A 16,440-nucleotide genomic window follows, 5' to 3' on the forward strand; every position below is an offset into this window, starting at 1 on the left:
AACACCTAGCTTAGAAAGGCGGTCTCGCTATTTTCCAAGAGAGGTTCTAAACTTTAAAGGCATTCTGAATAATACAACAAATAAAGGGGAAACCCTGAGCCTTTCTGTAGGAAAGTACCATCTTGCCTGGCATGTTACCCCCATTTTTCACTGTATATATGTTGTTTTAGTTGTATGTGTCACTGGGACCCTGGTAACCCAGGGCCCCAGTGCTCATAAGTGTGCCTGAATTTGTTACCTGTGTAGTGACTAACTGTCTCACTGGGGCTCTGCTAATCAGAACCTCAGTGGTTATGCTCTCTCATTTCTTTCCAAATTGTCACTAACAGGCTAGTGACCATTTTTACCAATTTACATTGGCTTACTGGAACACCCTTATAATTCCCTAGTATATGGTACTGAGGTACCCAGGGTATTGGGGTTCCAGGAGATCCCTATGGGCTGCAGCAATTCTTTTGCCACCCATAGGGAGCTCTGACAATCCTTACACAGGCCTGCCACTGCAGCCTGAGTGAAATAACGTCCACGTTATTTCACAGCCATTTTACACTGCACTTAAGTAACTTATAAGTCACCTATATGTCTAACCTTTACCTGGTAAAGGTTAGGTGCAAAGTTACTTAGTGTGAGGGCACCCTGGCACTAGCCAAGGTGCCCCCACATTGTTCAGAGCCAATTCCCTGAACTTTGTGAGTGCGGGGACACCATTACACGCGTGCACTACATATAGGTCACTACCTATATGTAGCTTCACAATGGTAACTCCGAATATGGCCATGTAACATGTCTATGATCATGGAATTGCCCCCTCTATGCCATCCTGGCATAGTTGGCACAATCCCATGATCCCAGTGGTCTGTAGCACAGACCCTGGTACTGCCAAACTGCCCTTCCTGGGGTTTCACTGCAGCTGCTGCTGCTGCCAACCCCTCAGACAGGCATCTGCCCTCCTGGGGTCCAGCCAGGCCTGGCCCAGGATGGCAGAACAAAGAACTTCCTCTGAGAGAGGGTGTGACACCCTATCCCTTTGGAAAATGGTGTGAGGGCAGGGGAGGAGTAGCCTCCCCCAGCCTCTGGAAATGCTTTCTTGGGCACAGATGTGCCCAATTCTGCATAAGCCAGTCTACACCGGTTCAGGGACCCCTTAGCCCCTGCTCTGGCGCGAAACTGGACAAAGGAAAGGGGAGTGACCACTCCCCTGACCTGCACCTCCCCTGGGAGGTGTCCAGAGCTCCTCCAGTGTGCTCCAGACCTCTGCCATCTTGGAAACAGAGGTGCTGCTGGCACACTGGACTGCTCTGAGTGGCCAGTGCCACCAGGTGACGTCAGAGACTCCTGCTGATAGGCTCCTTCAGGTGTTAGTAGCCTATCCTCTCTCCTAGGTAGCCAAACCCTCTTTTCTGGCTATTTAGGGTCTCTGTCTCTGGGGAAACTTTAGATAACGAATGCATGAGTTCAGCCGAGTTCCTCTGCATCTCTCTCTTCACCTTCTGATAAGGAATCGACTGCTGACCGCGCTGGAAGCCTGCAAACCTGCAACATAGTAGCAAAGACGACTACTGCAACTCTGTAACGCTGATCCTGCCACCTTCTCGACTGTTTTCCTGCTTGTGCATGCTGTGGGGGTAGTCTGCCTCCTCTCTGCACCAGAAGCTCCGAAGAAATCTCCCGTGGGTCGACGGAATCTTCCCCCTGCAACCGCAGGCACCAAAAAGCTGCATTACCGGTCCCTTGGGTCTCCTCTCAGCACGACAAGCGAGGTCCCTCGAATCCAGCGACTCTGTCCAAGTGACCCCCACAGTCCAGTGACTCTTCAGCCCAAGTTTGGTGGAGGTAAGTCCTTGCCTCACCTCGCTGGGCTGCATTGCTGGGAACCGCGACTTTGCAGCTACTCCGGCCCCTGTGCACTTCCGTCAGAAATCCTTTGTGCACAGCCAAGCCTGGGTCCACGGCACTCTAACCTGCATTGCACGACTTTCTAAGTTGGTCTCCGGCGACGTGGGACTCCTTTGTGCAACTTCGGCGAGCACCGTTTCACGCATCCTCGTAGTGCCTGTTTCTGGCACTTCTCCGGGTGCTACCTGCTTCAGTGAGGGCTCTTTGTCTTGCTCGACGTCCCCTCTCTCTTCAGGTCCAATTTGCGACCTCCTGGGCCCCAGCAGCGTCCAAAAACGCCAAACGAACGATTTGCGACTAGCAAGGCTTGTTGGCGTCCTTCCGGCGGGAAAACACTTCTGCACGACTCCCCACGGCGAGAGGGATCCGTCCACCAAAGGGCAAGTCTCTAGCCCTTTTCGTTCCTGCAGAAACCTCAGATTCTTCTGTCCAGTAGAAGCTTCTTTGCACCCGCAGCTGGCATTTCCTGGGCATTTGCCCATCTCCGACTTGCTTGTGACTTTTGGACTTGGTCCCCTTGTTCCACAGGTACCCTAGATTGGAAATCCACAGTTGTTGCATTGTTGGTTTGTGTCTTTCCTGCATTATTCCTCTAACACGACTTCTTTGTCCTTAGGGGAACTTTAGTGCACTTTGCACTCACTTTTCAGGGTCTTGGGGAGGGTTATTTTTCTAACTCTCACTATTTTCTAATAGTCCCAGCGACCCTCTACAAGGTCACATAGGTTTGGGGTCCATTCGTGGTTCGCATTCCACTTTTGGAGTATATGGTTTGTGTTGCCCCTATCCCTATGTTTCCCCATTGCATCCTATTGTAACTATACATTGTTTGCACTGTTTTCTAAGACTATACTGCATATTTTTGCTATTGTGTATATATATCTTGTGTATATTTCCTATCCTCTCACTGAGGGTACACTCTAAGATACTTTGGCATATTGTCATAAAAATAAAGTACCTTTATTTTTAGTATAACTGTGTATTGTGTTTTCTTATGATATTGTGCATATGACACTAAGTGGTACTGTAGTAGCTTCACACGTCTCCTAGTTCAGCCTAAGCTGCTCTGCTAAGCTACCATTATCTATCAGCCTAAGCTGCTAGACACCCTATACACTAATAAGGGATAACTGGGCCTGGTGCAAGGTGCAAGTACCCCTTGGTACTCACTACAAGCCAGTCCAGCCTCCTACATTGGTTGTGCAGTGGTGGGATAAGTGCTTGAGACTACTTACCACTCTTGTCATTGTACTTTTCATAAGAGAAAAATATACAAAACAAGGTCAGTGTATATACACATAGCCAAAAAGTTTTGCATTTCCTCTTTTCACTCTTTTCTAAGTGCTGAAAAGAAATCCTAAACTTTCAAAAAGTTCTTAAAAGTTTAAAAAGTTTTTTTCTGTCTTTCCAAAAAGTTCTGAAAACTTTTTTCTCTTTTTCTATCACTTTAACTCTCTCTAAAAAATGTCTGGCACAGGCCAAAGTGTTGATCTGTCCAAACTTGCATATGACAACCTTAGCTGGAAAAGAGCAAGGAGTCTCTGTATAGAGAGAGGTTTGAGTGTAGGGAAGAATCCTTCCTTGGAACTGTTACTTAACATGCTTAGAGAACAGGATAAGGCCATAGGTGCCCCATCTGTTGAAAAAGTACCTAATAGTTCTCAATCTGATTCAGGGACTCCCCCAGGAAAAGATTCAGGAAAGAAACTTCCTAACCTGTCCATTACTAGACAATCTAGCATAGATGGTAATGATGATGAGCCACACCAAATAAATAGTGTTGTCTCACATCATAGCAAAAGCATTTATTCTCACCATACTGGTAGTAATGTTTCTGTAAACCAAGCTGTTAGGGTGGCTTCTGTAAGGGACAGGTCTCCTTCTGTTCATTCCCATCATAGCTCTGTTTCTAGAAATGTCCCTCCCACCAACCCTGATGACAGAATGTTAGAGAGGGAACTCAATAAGTTGAGGGTGGAACAAACCAGACTGAAGCTTAAAAAGCAACAGCTGGATTTGGATAGACAGTCTTTTGAATTAGAGAAGGAAAGACAGAAGTTGGGTTTAGATACCCATGGTGGCAGCAGCAGTATTCCCCATAGTCATCCTGCAAAAGAGCATGATTCCAGGAATCTGCACAAGATAGTTCCCCCTTATAAGGAGGGGGATGACATTAACAAGTGGTTTGCTGCACTTGAGAGGGCCTGTGTTGTACAGGATGTCCCTCAAAGGCAGTGGGCTGCTATCCGATGGCTATCATTTAGTGGAAAAGGTAGGGATAGGCTCCTTACTGTGAAAGAAAATGATGCTAATAATTTCCAAGTTCTTAAGAATGCACTCCTGGATGGTTATGGCTTAACCACTGAACAGTACAGGATAAAGTTCAGAGAGACCAAAAAGGAGTCTTCACAAGACTGGGTTGATTTCATTGACCATTCAGTGAAGGCCTTGGAGGGGTGGTTACATGGCAGTAAAGTTACTGATTATGACAGCCTGTATAACTTGATCCTGAGAGAGCATATTCTTAATAATTGTGTGTCTGATTTGTTGCACCAGTACTTGGTGGACTCTGATCTGACCTCTCCCCAAGAATTGGGAAAGAAGGCAGACAAATGGGTCAGAACAAGAGTGAACAGAAAAGTTCAAACAGGGGGTGACAAAGATGGCAACAAAAAGAAGGATGGTAAGTCTTCTGACAAGGGTGGGGACAAATCTAAAAATGAGTCTTCATCAGGCCCACAAAAACACTCTGGTGGGGGTGGTGGGTCCAAATCCTCCTTTAATCAGAACAAGGAAAATAAACCATGGTGCTATTTATGTAAAATAAAAGGCCATTGGACAACAGATCCCAGTTGTCCAAAGAAAGGCACCACAGCTCCTACCACTACAACCCCTACTGCTACACCTAGTGTCCCTACTAATAGCAGTAGTGGTGGGAGCAAACCTACTAGTAGCCAATCCAAGGGAGTAGCTGGGCTCACTTTTGGTAATTTAGTTGGGGTTGGTCTGATTAGGGAGACCACAGAGGCTACTTTAGTCTCTGAAGGGGCTATTGATTTAGCCACTTTGGTTGCTTGCCCCCATAACTTGGAGAAGTACAAGCAACTAACCCTAATAAATGGTGTTGAGGTCCAGGCCTACAGGGACACAGGTGCCAGTGTCACAATGGTGATTGAGAAACTGGTGCACCCTGAACAACACATACTTGGACACCAGTACCAAGTAACCAATGCTCACAACATAACACAAAGCCACCCCATGGCTGTTGTAAATCTCAACTGGGGGGGGGTAACTGGTCCACAGAAAGTTGTGGTAGCTTCAGATTTACCTGTAGACTGTCTATTAGGGAATGATTTGGAGACATCAGCTTGGTCAGATGTGGAGTTGGAGGCCCATGCAGCAATGCTGGGCATCCCAGGGTATATTTTTGCTTTGACAAGGGCTCAGGCCAAAAAGCAAAAAGGACAGGGAAGCTTGGATCCTGGAACAATGGACCAAGTGCTCCCTAAAGCTAGGGCTAGTAGAAGCAAACCACTTCCTACTATCCCTCCCTCTACAGTGGATTCTAATTCTGAGGAAGAAGAATTCCCTCCCTGAGCAGAACCTACACCAGAGGAGCTGGAAGCAGACACTGCTGAGCTTTTGGGTGAAGGGGGGCCTGCCAGAGAGGAGCTGAGTGTGGCACAGCAAACCTGTCCCACATTAGAGGGTCTCAGACAGCAAGCTGTCAAACAGGCTAATGGGGATGTCAGTGACTCTCACAGAGTTTACTGGGAGGACAATCTCTTGTACACTGAGCATAGGGATCCTAAACCTGGAGCTGCCAGGAGATTAGTGATTCCTCAGGAGTACAGAAAGTTCCTCCTAACACTGGCACATGACATTCCCTTAGCTGGGCATCTAGGACAAATGAAAACTTGGGACAGACTTGTTCCCCTGTTTCATTGGCCTAGGATGTCTGAGGACACAAAGGAATTTTGTAAGTCCTGTGAAACCTGTCAAGCCAGTGGCAAGACAGGTGGCACCCAAAAGGCACCCCTTATCCCACTGCCTGTGGTTGGGGTTCCCTTTGAAAGGGTAGGGGTTGACATTGTTGGCCCCCTTGACCCTCCTACTGCTTCAGGCAATAGGTTTATCTTGGTGGTAGTGGACCATGCCACAAGATATCCTGAAGCTATTCCTTTAAGGACCACTACAGCTCCTGCAGTGCCAAAGGCCCTCCTGGGAATATTTTCCAGGGTGGGCTTCCCAAAGGAAGTAGTATCAGACAGAGGAAGCAATTTCATGTCTGCATACTTAAAGGCCATGTGGAAGGAGTGTGGTGTAACTTACAAGTTCACAACACCCTATCATCCACAAACAAATGGACTGGTGGAGAGATTTAATAAAACTCTCAAAGGCATGATTATGGGTCTCCCTGAAAAACTCCGCAGGAGATGGGATATCCTTCTACCATGCCTCCTTTTTGCCTACAGGGAGGTACCCCAGAAAGGAGTGGGCTTCAGCCCCTTTGAACTTCTTTTTGGACACCCTGTTAGGGGTCCACTCACACTTGTAAAGGAGGGTTGGGAACAACCTTTAAAAGCTCCTAAGCAGGATATTGTGGATTATGTACTTGGCCTCAGATCAAGGATGGCTGAGTACATGAAAAAGGCCAGTAAAAACCTTCAGGCCAGCCAAGAGCTCCAGAAGCAATGGCATGATCAGAAGGCTGTTTTGGTTCAGTACCAACCAGGGCAGAAAGTGTGGGTCTTGGAGCCTGTGGCCCCAAGAGCACTCCAAGATAAATGGAGTGGACCCCACACAATTGTTGAAAAGAAGGGAGAAGTCACCTATTTAGTTGACTTAGGCACTGCCAGGAGTCCCCTTAGGGTGCTCCATGTCAACCGCCTGAAACCCTACTATGACAGGGCTGATCTCACCCTGCTCATGGCAACTGATGAGGGACAGGAAGAAGACAGTGATCCTCTACCTGATCTCTTCTCTTCCACAGAACAAGATGCTCTTGTGGAAGGTGTAGTTTTGGCTGATTGTCTTACTGCTGAGCAGAAAGACAATTGCATAAATCTCCTAGATCAATTCTCTGAACTCTTCTCTACTGTGCCAGGTACCACTTCTTGGTGTGAGCACACTATAGATACTGGAGACAGTTTACCTGTCAAAAGTAAGATCTATAGGCAGCCTGACCATGTCAGGGACTGCATAAAGCAAGAGGTCCAGAAAATGTTAGAACTGGGAGTGGTTGAGCACTCTGACAGTCCATGGGCTTCTCCTGTGGTACTGGTACCAAAACCCCATTCCAAAGATGGAAAGAAGGAAATGCGGTTTTGTGTAGACTATAGAGGTCTCAACTTGGTAACCAAAACTGATGCTCACCCTATACCCAGGGCAGATGAGCTCATAGATACACTGGCATCTGCCAAGTATCTAAGCACTTTTGATTTGACTGCAGGGTATTGGCAGATCAAATTGTCAGAAGATGCTAAACCTAAGACTGCATTTTCTACCATTGGAGGACATTACCAGTTTACTGTAATGCCTTTTGGTTTGAAAAATGCACCTGCCACTTTTCAGAGGTTGGTGAACACAGTCCTGCAAGGGCTGGAAGCTTTCAGTGCAGCATATTTGGACGATATAGCTGTCTTTAGCTCCAGCTGGGATGATCACCTGGTCCACCTATGGAAAGTTTTGGAGGCTCTGCAAAAGGCAGGCCTCACTATCAAGGCTTCAAAGTGCCAGATAGGGCAGGGGAAGGTGGTTTATCTGGGACACCTTGTTGGTGGGGAACAGATTGCACCACTTCAGGGGAAAATCCAAACAATTATTGATTGGGTTCCCCCTACCACTCAGACTCAGGTGAGAGCCTGCCTAGGCCTCACTGGGTATTACAGGAGGTTCATTAAGAACTATGGCTCCATTGCAGCCCCTCTTAATGACCTCACATCCAAGAAAATGCCTAAAAAGGTATTATGGACAGCAAACTGTCAGAAAGCTTTTGAGGAGCTGAAGCAGGCCATGTGCTCTGCACCTGTCCTGAAAAGCCCTTGTTACTCTAAAAAATTCTATGTCCAAACTGATGCATCTGAATTAGGAGTAGGGGCAGTCCTATCACAACTTAATTCTGAGGGCCAGGATCAACCTGTTGCTTTTATTAGTAGGAGGTTGACCACTAGAGAAAAGCGTTGGTCTGCCATTGAGAGGGAGGCCTTTGCTGTGGTCTGGGCTCTGAAGAAGTTGAGGCCATACCTGTTTGGCACTCATTTCATTGTTCAGACAGACCACAAACCTCTACTTTGGCTAAAACAAATGAAAGGTGAAAATCCTAAATTGTTGAGGTGGTCCATATCCCTACAGGGAATGGACTATACAGTGGAACATAGACCTGGGAGTAGCCACTCCAATGCAGATGGACTCTCCAGATATTTCCACTTAGACAATGAAGACTCATCAGGTCATGGCTAGTCTTATTGTCCTTCGTTTGGGGGGGGGGTTGTGTAGGAAAGTACCATCTTGCCTGGCATGTTACCCCCATTTTTCACTGTATATATGTTGTTTTAGTTGTATGTGTCACTGGGACCCTGGTAACCAGGGCCCCAGTGCTCATAAGTGTGCCTGAATGTGTTACCTGTGTAGTGACTAACTGTCTCACTGGGGCTCTGCTAATCAGAACCTCAGTGGTTATGCTCTCTCATTTCTTTCCAAATTGTCACTAACAGGCTAGTGACCATTTTTACCAATTTACATTGGCTTACTGGAACACCCTTATAATTCCCTAGTATATGGTACTGAGGTACCCAGGGTATTGGGGTTCCAGGAGATCCCTATGGGCTTCAGCAATTCTTTTGCCACCCATAGGGAGCTCTGACAATCCTTACACAGGCCTGCCACTGCAGCCTGAGTGAAATAACGTCCACGTTATTTCACAGCCATTTTACACTACACTTAAGTAACTTATAAGTCACCTATATGTCTAACCTTTACCTGGTAAAGGTTAGGTGCAAAGTTACTTAGTGTGAGGGCACCCTGGCACTAGCCAAGGTGCCCCCACATTGTTCAGAGCCAATTCCCTGAACTTTGTGAGTGCGGGGACACCATTACACGCGTGCACTACATATAGGTCACTACCTATATGTAGCTTCACAATGGTAACTCCGAATATGGCCATGTAACATGTCTATGATCATGGAATTGCCCCCTCTATGCCATTCTGGCATAGTTGGCACAATCCCATGATCCCAGTGGTCTGTAGCACAGACCCTGGTACTGCCAAACTGCCCTTCCTGGGGTTTCACTGCAGCTGCTGCTGCTGCCAACCCCTCAGACAGGCATCTGCCCTCCTGGGGTCCAGCCAGGCCTGGCCCAGGATGGCAGAACAAAGAACTTCCTCGGAGAGAGGGTGTGACACCCTCTCCCTTTGGAAAATGGTGTGAGGGCAGGGGAGGAGTAGCCTCCCCCAGCCTCTGGAAATGCTTTCTTGGGCACAGATGTGCCCAATTCTGCATAAGCCAGTCTACACCGGTTCAGGGACCCCTTAGCCCCTGCTCTGGCGCGAAACTGGACAAAGGAAAGGGGAGTGACCACTCCCCTGACCTGCACCTCCCCTGGGAGGTGTCCAGAGCTCCTCCAGTGTGCTCCAGACCTCTGCCATCTTGGAAACAGAGGTGCTGCTGGCACACTGGACTGCTCTGAGTGGCCAGTGCCACCATGTGACGTCAGAGACTCCTGCTGATAGGCTCCTTCAGGTGTTAGTAGCCTATCCTCTCTCCTAGGTAACCAAACCCTCTTTTCTGGCTATTTAGGGTCTCTGTCTCTGGGGAAACTTTAGATAACGAATGCATGAGCTCAGCCGAGTTCCTCTGCATCTCTCTCTTCACCTTCTGATAAGGAATCGACTGCTGACCGCGCTGGAAGCCTGCAAACCTGCAACATAGTAGCAAAGACGACTACTGCAACTCTGTAACGCTGATCCTGCCGCCTTCTCGACTGTTTTCCTGCTTGTGCATGCTGTGGGGGTAGTCTGCCTCCTCTCTGCACCAGAAGCTCCGAAGAAATCTCCCGTGGGTCGACGGAATCTTCCCCCTGCAACCGCAGGCACCAAAAAGCTGCATTACCGGTCCCTTGGGTCTCCTCTCAGCACGACGAGCGAGGTCCCTTGAATCCAGCAACTCTGTCCTAGTGACCCCCACAGTCCAGTGACTCTTCAGCCCAAGTTTGGTGGAGGTAAGTCCTTGCCTCACCTCGCTGGGCTGCATTGCTGGGAACCGCGACTTTGCAGCTACTCCGGCCCCTGTGCACTTCCGTCGGAAATCCTTTGTGCACAGCCAAGCCTGGGTCCACGGCACTCTAACCTGCATTGCACGACTTTCTAAGTTGGTCTCCGGCGACGTGGGCCTCCTTTGTGCAACTTCGGCGAGCACCGTTTCACGCATCCTCGTAGTGCATGTTTCTGGCACTTCTCCAGGAGCTACCTGCTTCAGTGAGGGATCTTTGTCTTGCTCAACGTCCCCTCTCTCTTCAGGTCCAATTTGCGACCTCCTGGTCCCTCCTGGGCCCCAGCAGCGTCCAAAAACGCCAAACGCACGATTTGCAACTAGTAAGGCTTATTGGCGTCCTTCTGGCGGGAAAACACTACTGCACGACTTCCCACGGCGAGAGGGATTTGTCCACCAAAGGGCAAGTCTCTAGCCCTTTTCGTTCCTGCAGAAACCTCAGCTTCTTCTGTCCAGTAGAAGCTTCTTTGCACCCGCAGCTGGCATTTCCTGGGCATTTGCCCATCTCCGACTTGCTTGTGACTTTTGGACTTGGTCCCCTTGTTCCACAGGTACCCTAGATTGGAAATCCACAGTTGTTGCATTGTTGGTTTGTGTCTTTCCTGCATTATTCCTCTAACACGACTTCTTTGTCCTTAGGGGAACTTTAGTGCACTTTGCACTCACTTTTCAGGGTCTTGGGGAGGGTTATTTTTCTAACTCTCACTATTTTCTAATAGTCCCAGCGACCCTCTACAAGGTCACATAGGTTTGGGGTCCATTCGTGGTTCGCATTCCACTTTTGGAGTATATGGTTTGTGTTGCCCCTATCCCTATGTTTCCCCATTGCATCCTATTGTAACTATACATTGTTTGCACTGTTTTCTAAGACTATACTGCATATTTTTGCTATTGTGTATATATATCTTGTGTATATTTCCTATCCTCTCACTGAGGGTACACTCTAAGATACTTTGGCATAATGTCATAAAAATAAAGTACCTTTATTTTTAGTATAACTGTGTATTGTGTTTTCTTATGATATTGTGCATATGACACTAAGTGGTACTGTAGTAGCTTCACACGTCTCCTAGTTCAGCCTAAGCTGCTCTGCTAAGCTACCATTATCTATCAGACTAAGCTGCTAGACACCCTATACACTAATAAGGGATAACTGGGCCTGGTGCAAGGTGCAAGTACCCCTTGGTACTCACTACAAGCCAGTCCAGCCTCCTACACTTTCCAAGAACTGTTTAGCAGACATGAGCTAAAGTACACACTCATTTATTCACCCCTAATCTTTCTAGTGGTTCTTAGTTTTCATGTAATTTAGTAATTTTAGTAAAGTGTAAGGACTACTGATGTTGTACAAGGGAGATAGGCCTAATGATGATTTTAATAATCCAAGACTTGGAGAGTGTTCTAACACAGAAGCACACAAGGGGAGGTATATGGCATATTGGAATTTACAAGAAGTTATATGATGCTTTCTTTAGCCATAATGTAAATAGCTGAAGAAATGAGAGTTCATCAAACTGCTTAAAAAGGGGAAAAGATAACATAGGAGGCATTCAGGGATGGGATTAGAAGCGTACAAATACTGTGGTAGCCCAGGTGGTTTAGGAGAACAGAAGGCACAAAGCAGCACCCTTTCATGAAAGATGCAACATCATGGCACTCAGGGCTCGCTTCACTGGATATCGCTGTACCCACTGGGTCAAGCAGACTTCCAATGTAGTGACACAGTCTGATCGTGATGGTAAAAAATGTTAATGGGACCAGGCCACCCTATCTATCTATATTTGTAAGTGCCAGGGCCCTTTTTGGGAGGCCACTTCAGCTTCCACTACTCACTGCCCTTGCCAGCGCTGCCAATATCAGTAGCAACACAACAACTTACAATAACATTTCTGCAAGTGTGACAGTTCAGACTATTCCCGCCACCCACAGCTATAAGAATAGTGTGGGTGGCAGGGGGTATTACTTTTTTCAAGTAAAAAGAATTATTAAACACTTTGTTATTGTGCAAAGTTAAACAGCGCCACCTATCAGAAGAGCCCGTGTTGAGAATTAAGGCCAATATTTATACTTTTTTAGTGCCACATTTGCGTCATTTTTTGACACTAAAGTGGTGCAAACTTTCAAAATACAATTGTATTTTGTAAGTTTGCGCCATTTTTGCATCAAAAAGCTGCTCAAATGCGGCACTAAAAAAGTTTAAATATGGGCCTAAGTGCGGAAGCCGGGCACTGGAAACCATTGGCTCAAATTAATCACTGGTCTTATCACTCATAGGTGAACCTCTTTTAGTCCCAACTTCCAGCTGAAAGTTCTAAGAGAGGCTGTTTTAACATTCGCTATCTTTTCCTGCTGCTTACTACACATTGTTTCCATGTTCCTTAACAATTGGTGAACCGTGTATCTGATTACCCTTGTTTGTGCTCAGCTAAGGTTTACTTCTCCACCATATCACGTTAATGGTATCGACCACCAATTGATGTTGTTAGAAAACGTATGGTTTATTTGCACTGTTCTAGGAGTTATTTATCTATTGAAATATCTTACAAGTTTATCAAACTTTATCCATTAGGTCCAATATATACTCCTTTGCGAGGTAGTAAAATACGTTAGGACTATAACTTCATCGGTTTGTGTTTAAAGGCTTAATTTACTGGTATATTACATTTTATGTTATTCAACGGCACACAGAGCATTACCTGATTTGTACTTGACAGTGCTGTTTGAATAAAGTACACATGGATTAATTTTGCATTGATAAGCTACTCAAGCAGTTACCCATACTATCCCTTCCTTAGGATGGGTGTAACAGGCACTAACAAAGAGAGTTATGTAGTGCTTTCTAGCAGGTCGGGGGAAGCTCACAACACATGTTCCTTGGTTTGGACAATAAAAATACTTTGGGCCATATTTATACTTTTCGACGCACAACTGCGCCAACGCAGTTGTGCGTCAAAAAATCTAACGCCGGCTAACACCATTCTGAAGTGCCATGCGGGCGCCGTATTTATTCAATGACTTTAGCCGGCATTAGCCGGCGGCGCTGCCTGGTGTGCGTAAAAAAAAATGACGTACACCAGGCAGCGCCGGCGTAGGGGAATATGGAGCTTGGGCGCCAAAAAATGGGGCAAGTCAGGCTGAGGCAAAAATATCGCCTCAACCCGATTTGCACCATTTTTTTCGACTCCCAACCCCCATTGAAATGACTCCTGTCTTAGCAAAGACAGGAATCATGCCCCCTTGCCCAATGGCCATGCCCAGGGGACTTCTGTCCCCTGGGCATGGTCATTGGGCATAGTGGCATGTAGGGGGGCACAAATCAGGCCCCCCTATGCCACAAAAAAAAATAAAAAATACTTACCTGAACTTACCTTATGTTCCCTGGGATGGGTCCCTCCATCCTTAGGCGTCCTCCTGGGGTGGGCAAGGGTGACGGGGGGTCCCTGGAGGCATTAGAGGGCACCTCTGGGCTCCTTCTGAGCCCACAGGTCCCTTAACGCCTGCCCTGACCAGGCGCTAAAAAACCACGCAAAAGCGGCTGGACGTCATTTTTTTTGACCCGCCCACTCCCGGGTGTGATTTTTGCCCGGGAGTGTAAATACGGCGCACATGCCTCGGAGTAAATTTTTTAGACGTGAACGCCTACCTTGCATATCATTAACGCAAAGTAGGTGTCCACACTAAAAAATGACGCAAACTCCATGGACTTTGGCGCTAGACGCGTCTAACGCCAAAGTATAAATATGGAGTTAGTTTTGCGTCGGAATTGCGTCAAAAAAAACAACGCAATTCCGGCGCAAACAGAGTATAAATATGCCCCTTTGAGTCATCTTTGCACTCAGTGCATTCAATAAGGCATATCATTTATTTACACTAACCCTCTAGTCTCATTGTCGTTTGGATGATTTAAGTATGTTTCATACTCCTTGAGCTGAGGCTTTTTTAAGTCAAAGCCAACGTAAATAGGCACATGCAGTTTTTCGTTCGCATACTCCAAATCGGAGTGTTTGCAACAAAAAAATGGATTGTACATCTGGCCCTAAATAAGCTACTAACGCCTGACCTGGGAAAACATTAAACCTCAATAGGGAAGATGCATGGGCACGTGTTTTTTATTTTTTGTTTTTGCCTAAACTACACCCAGTTGGAAATGAAGAGGGAGTATAGCTAGTTCAGAGTTCCTAGACCTCATATAGTATCACAGTCTTGGTTCTGTGCCTCTCTCGAGTACAGAACCCTTTTGTGATTTACAATATCCGGACAATGTACAGTTGAGGGTCCTTTATTCCATCTATGAAAAGCAGTGAAAAGCAGTTAGTCATAGAAGTGAACATACAAATATGGACTGGGAATGTAACGGTGGGGAATGTTGTATATTCGTTTGTTCCTTATGTGTAATGTTGTGCTGACTATCAGTTGTTTTTTTTTCTCTCACCTTATTGCTCTAATTAGTACAGATCATGAGTTGCAACTGCTTGAATCAGAATGAATAAACAACTTGGTTTACTTCCCAGTCATGTCGGCCTGTCGGCGCGTAAATGTGCTCTCTCTCTTAAATGTATGTAGGCTAACACATTGCTGCTGCTTTTGCGCAGCCTATTGCTAGCAATTTGCAACGTTTGGGTTTTTACTTTGTTTTGCAAATGATCACCTGTTGTTTTATGCATTTTTCCTGGAAGAGCATTTCTAACAATTTTTCTTTGAACTGTACCGGTGTTCGGCAAAATTCTCCCTGGGGAGTATGTACTGGGCTTTCCCAGCTGGGATTCTTTCCTTTTTTTTCTGCGACAGGCACAAGGGCAGAGGCACAGTTTTTGTGAATCGAACCGGAAGACGGGATACTCGGCTTTCTACGAACATCTGCGTTTATTTAGTCAACAAGAGGCTGCATGCTCTGCTTTTTAAACTTTACCAGTAATGCTTCTTGTTTACTGTGTATCATTTACTGCAGACACCGACTTCATTAAACAGAGACACCAGCTCTGAAGCAAGGCAGGTCGATCTACGCCATTGTATTGCTAAATTCTCGCAGTTCACAAACATCGATGAAAAAGCGCCGAAGTGATTTTTCTATTAAATATACTAACAGTAAAACAGAAAACGTCTAGGTAACTTTATAGCAATAGGCCGGGACCACCAGCAATCAACCACAATAAGCTATATTGTACATGACTGGTGTAAGAATGATTCAAGCACAGAATAATCATCGAAAGCAATGCCGTGGATTTCTTGACAGCGTCAAACGTAAACAAGAAGGCACGCTCCAGGCTGCGCGAGCGTCGCCTTGAGCTGCAGCAAAGCCTGCCAGCGCAAGCCGTCTCCGGTCTTACCTTGGTCATGGGTCCCGCTGAGCTGGATACCGGTCGCTGTCACTGCCCCGGGCAGGATGAACACATCCACCTGTGCTCTCTGTCACTGGCCGTGGATCCTCTGGGCACACCTGTTAAAAGAGTGCAGTCCAGGTGCATGTTGTCCTGGCGACAGTGTCACGTACACACACCTGCTCATATAACTTGCATAAGAGTGCCTCGCTGGGAGCAGCTGAGTTTCAGATTCCACGCCTCACTACCCTTAGGTGTCTATAGAGGTCAAATATGATTACCATTGCCATCTGCTCAAAGGCTTTGCCCACCAGAACCAGGAAACTTTAGTAAGTTATATGGCCCTCTGAATAAATGTTTAAGTGAATTTTTTAAATCCCATGTTGGAATCTAGGGAATTAACTGGAGTACAGTAGCAATGGTATACATGTGTGTACTACTGTACATTTTACAACGTTGATGTAGCTAACGTGATGCAGTAATATCCCATTCCAATCAGGGCAATGCTACATAACTGCGCGCACAAAATGTGGCCTGTAACTATCAGACTAGTGGTAACTGCACATAAATGCAGAAACTTGTGCATTAATGTTATTATTTCAGGCTGTTCTTCATACATTGCTCAAAACCTCAATTCTAGAGTACATAATTGTTAGACCTGACAGCCTTAGGGTGGTCACCCCTAACTTGGTGCCTGCCTCCCTCCACTTTTTGGACACTGTTTTTGCTGGTTTTTAGTCTTAGCACACTTTACCACTGCTAAACAGTGCTAAAGTGCATATGCTCTCTCCCTTTAAACATGGTAACCTTGGATCACACCAAATTGGAATATTTGATTTACTTGTAAGACCCTAGTAGAGTGCACTATATGTGCCCAGGGCCTGTAAATTAAATGCTACTAGTGGGCCTGAAGCACTGGTTGTGCCACCCACTTTAGTAGCCCCTTTACCTTTTCT

At 46.4% G+C, this 16,440-nt stretch overlaps 1 protein-coding gene across 3 annotated transcripts in view; it reads right to left on the bottom strand.

Moving 5' to 3' along the window:
- Positions 1-15,631, bottom strand: part of LOC138299526 (phospholipid-transporting ATPase ABCA1-like) — a 2,649,159-nt gene extending 2,633,528 nt beyond the window's left edge. For all 3 annotated transcript variants that reach the window (XM_069237840.1, XM_069237822.1, XM_069237830.1), the window contains exon 1: positions 15,494-15,631. The gene's annotated coding sequence lies outside the window, so the exon portion shown is untranslated. The remainder of the gene's footprint in view (positions 1-15,493) is intronic.
- Positions 15,632-16,440: the final 809 nt, after the last annotated feature.

The sequence above is a fragment of the Pleurodeles waltl genome, chromosome 1_2 (assembly GCF_031143425.1).
Source record: "Pleurodeles waltl isolate 20211129_DDA chromosome 1_2, aPleWal1.hap1.20221129, whole genome shotgun sequence".
Lineage (NCBI taxonomy): Eukaryota > Metazoa > Chordata > Amphibia > Caudata > Salamandridae > Pleurodeles > Pleurodeles waltl.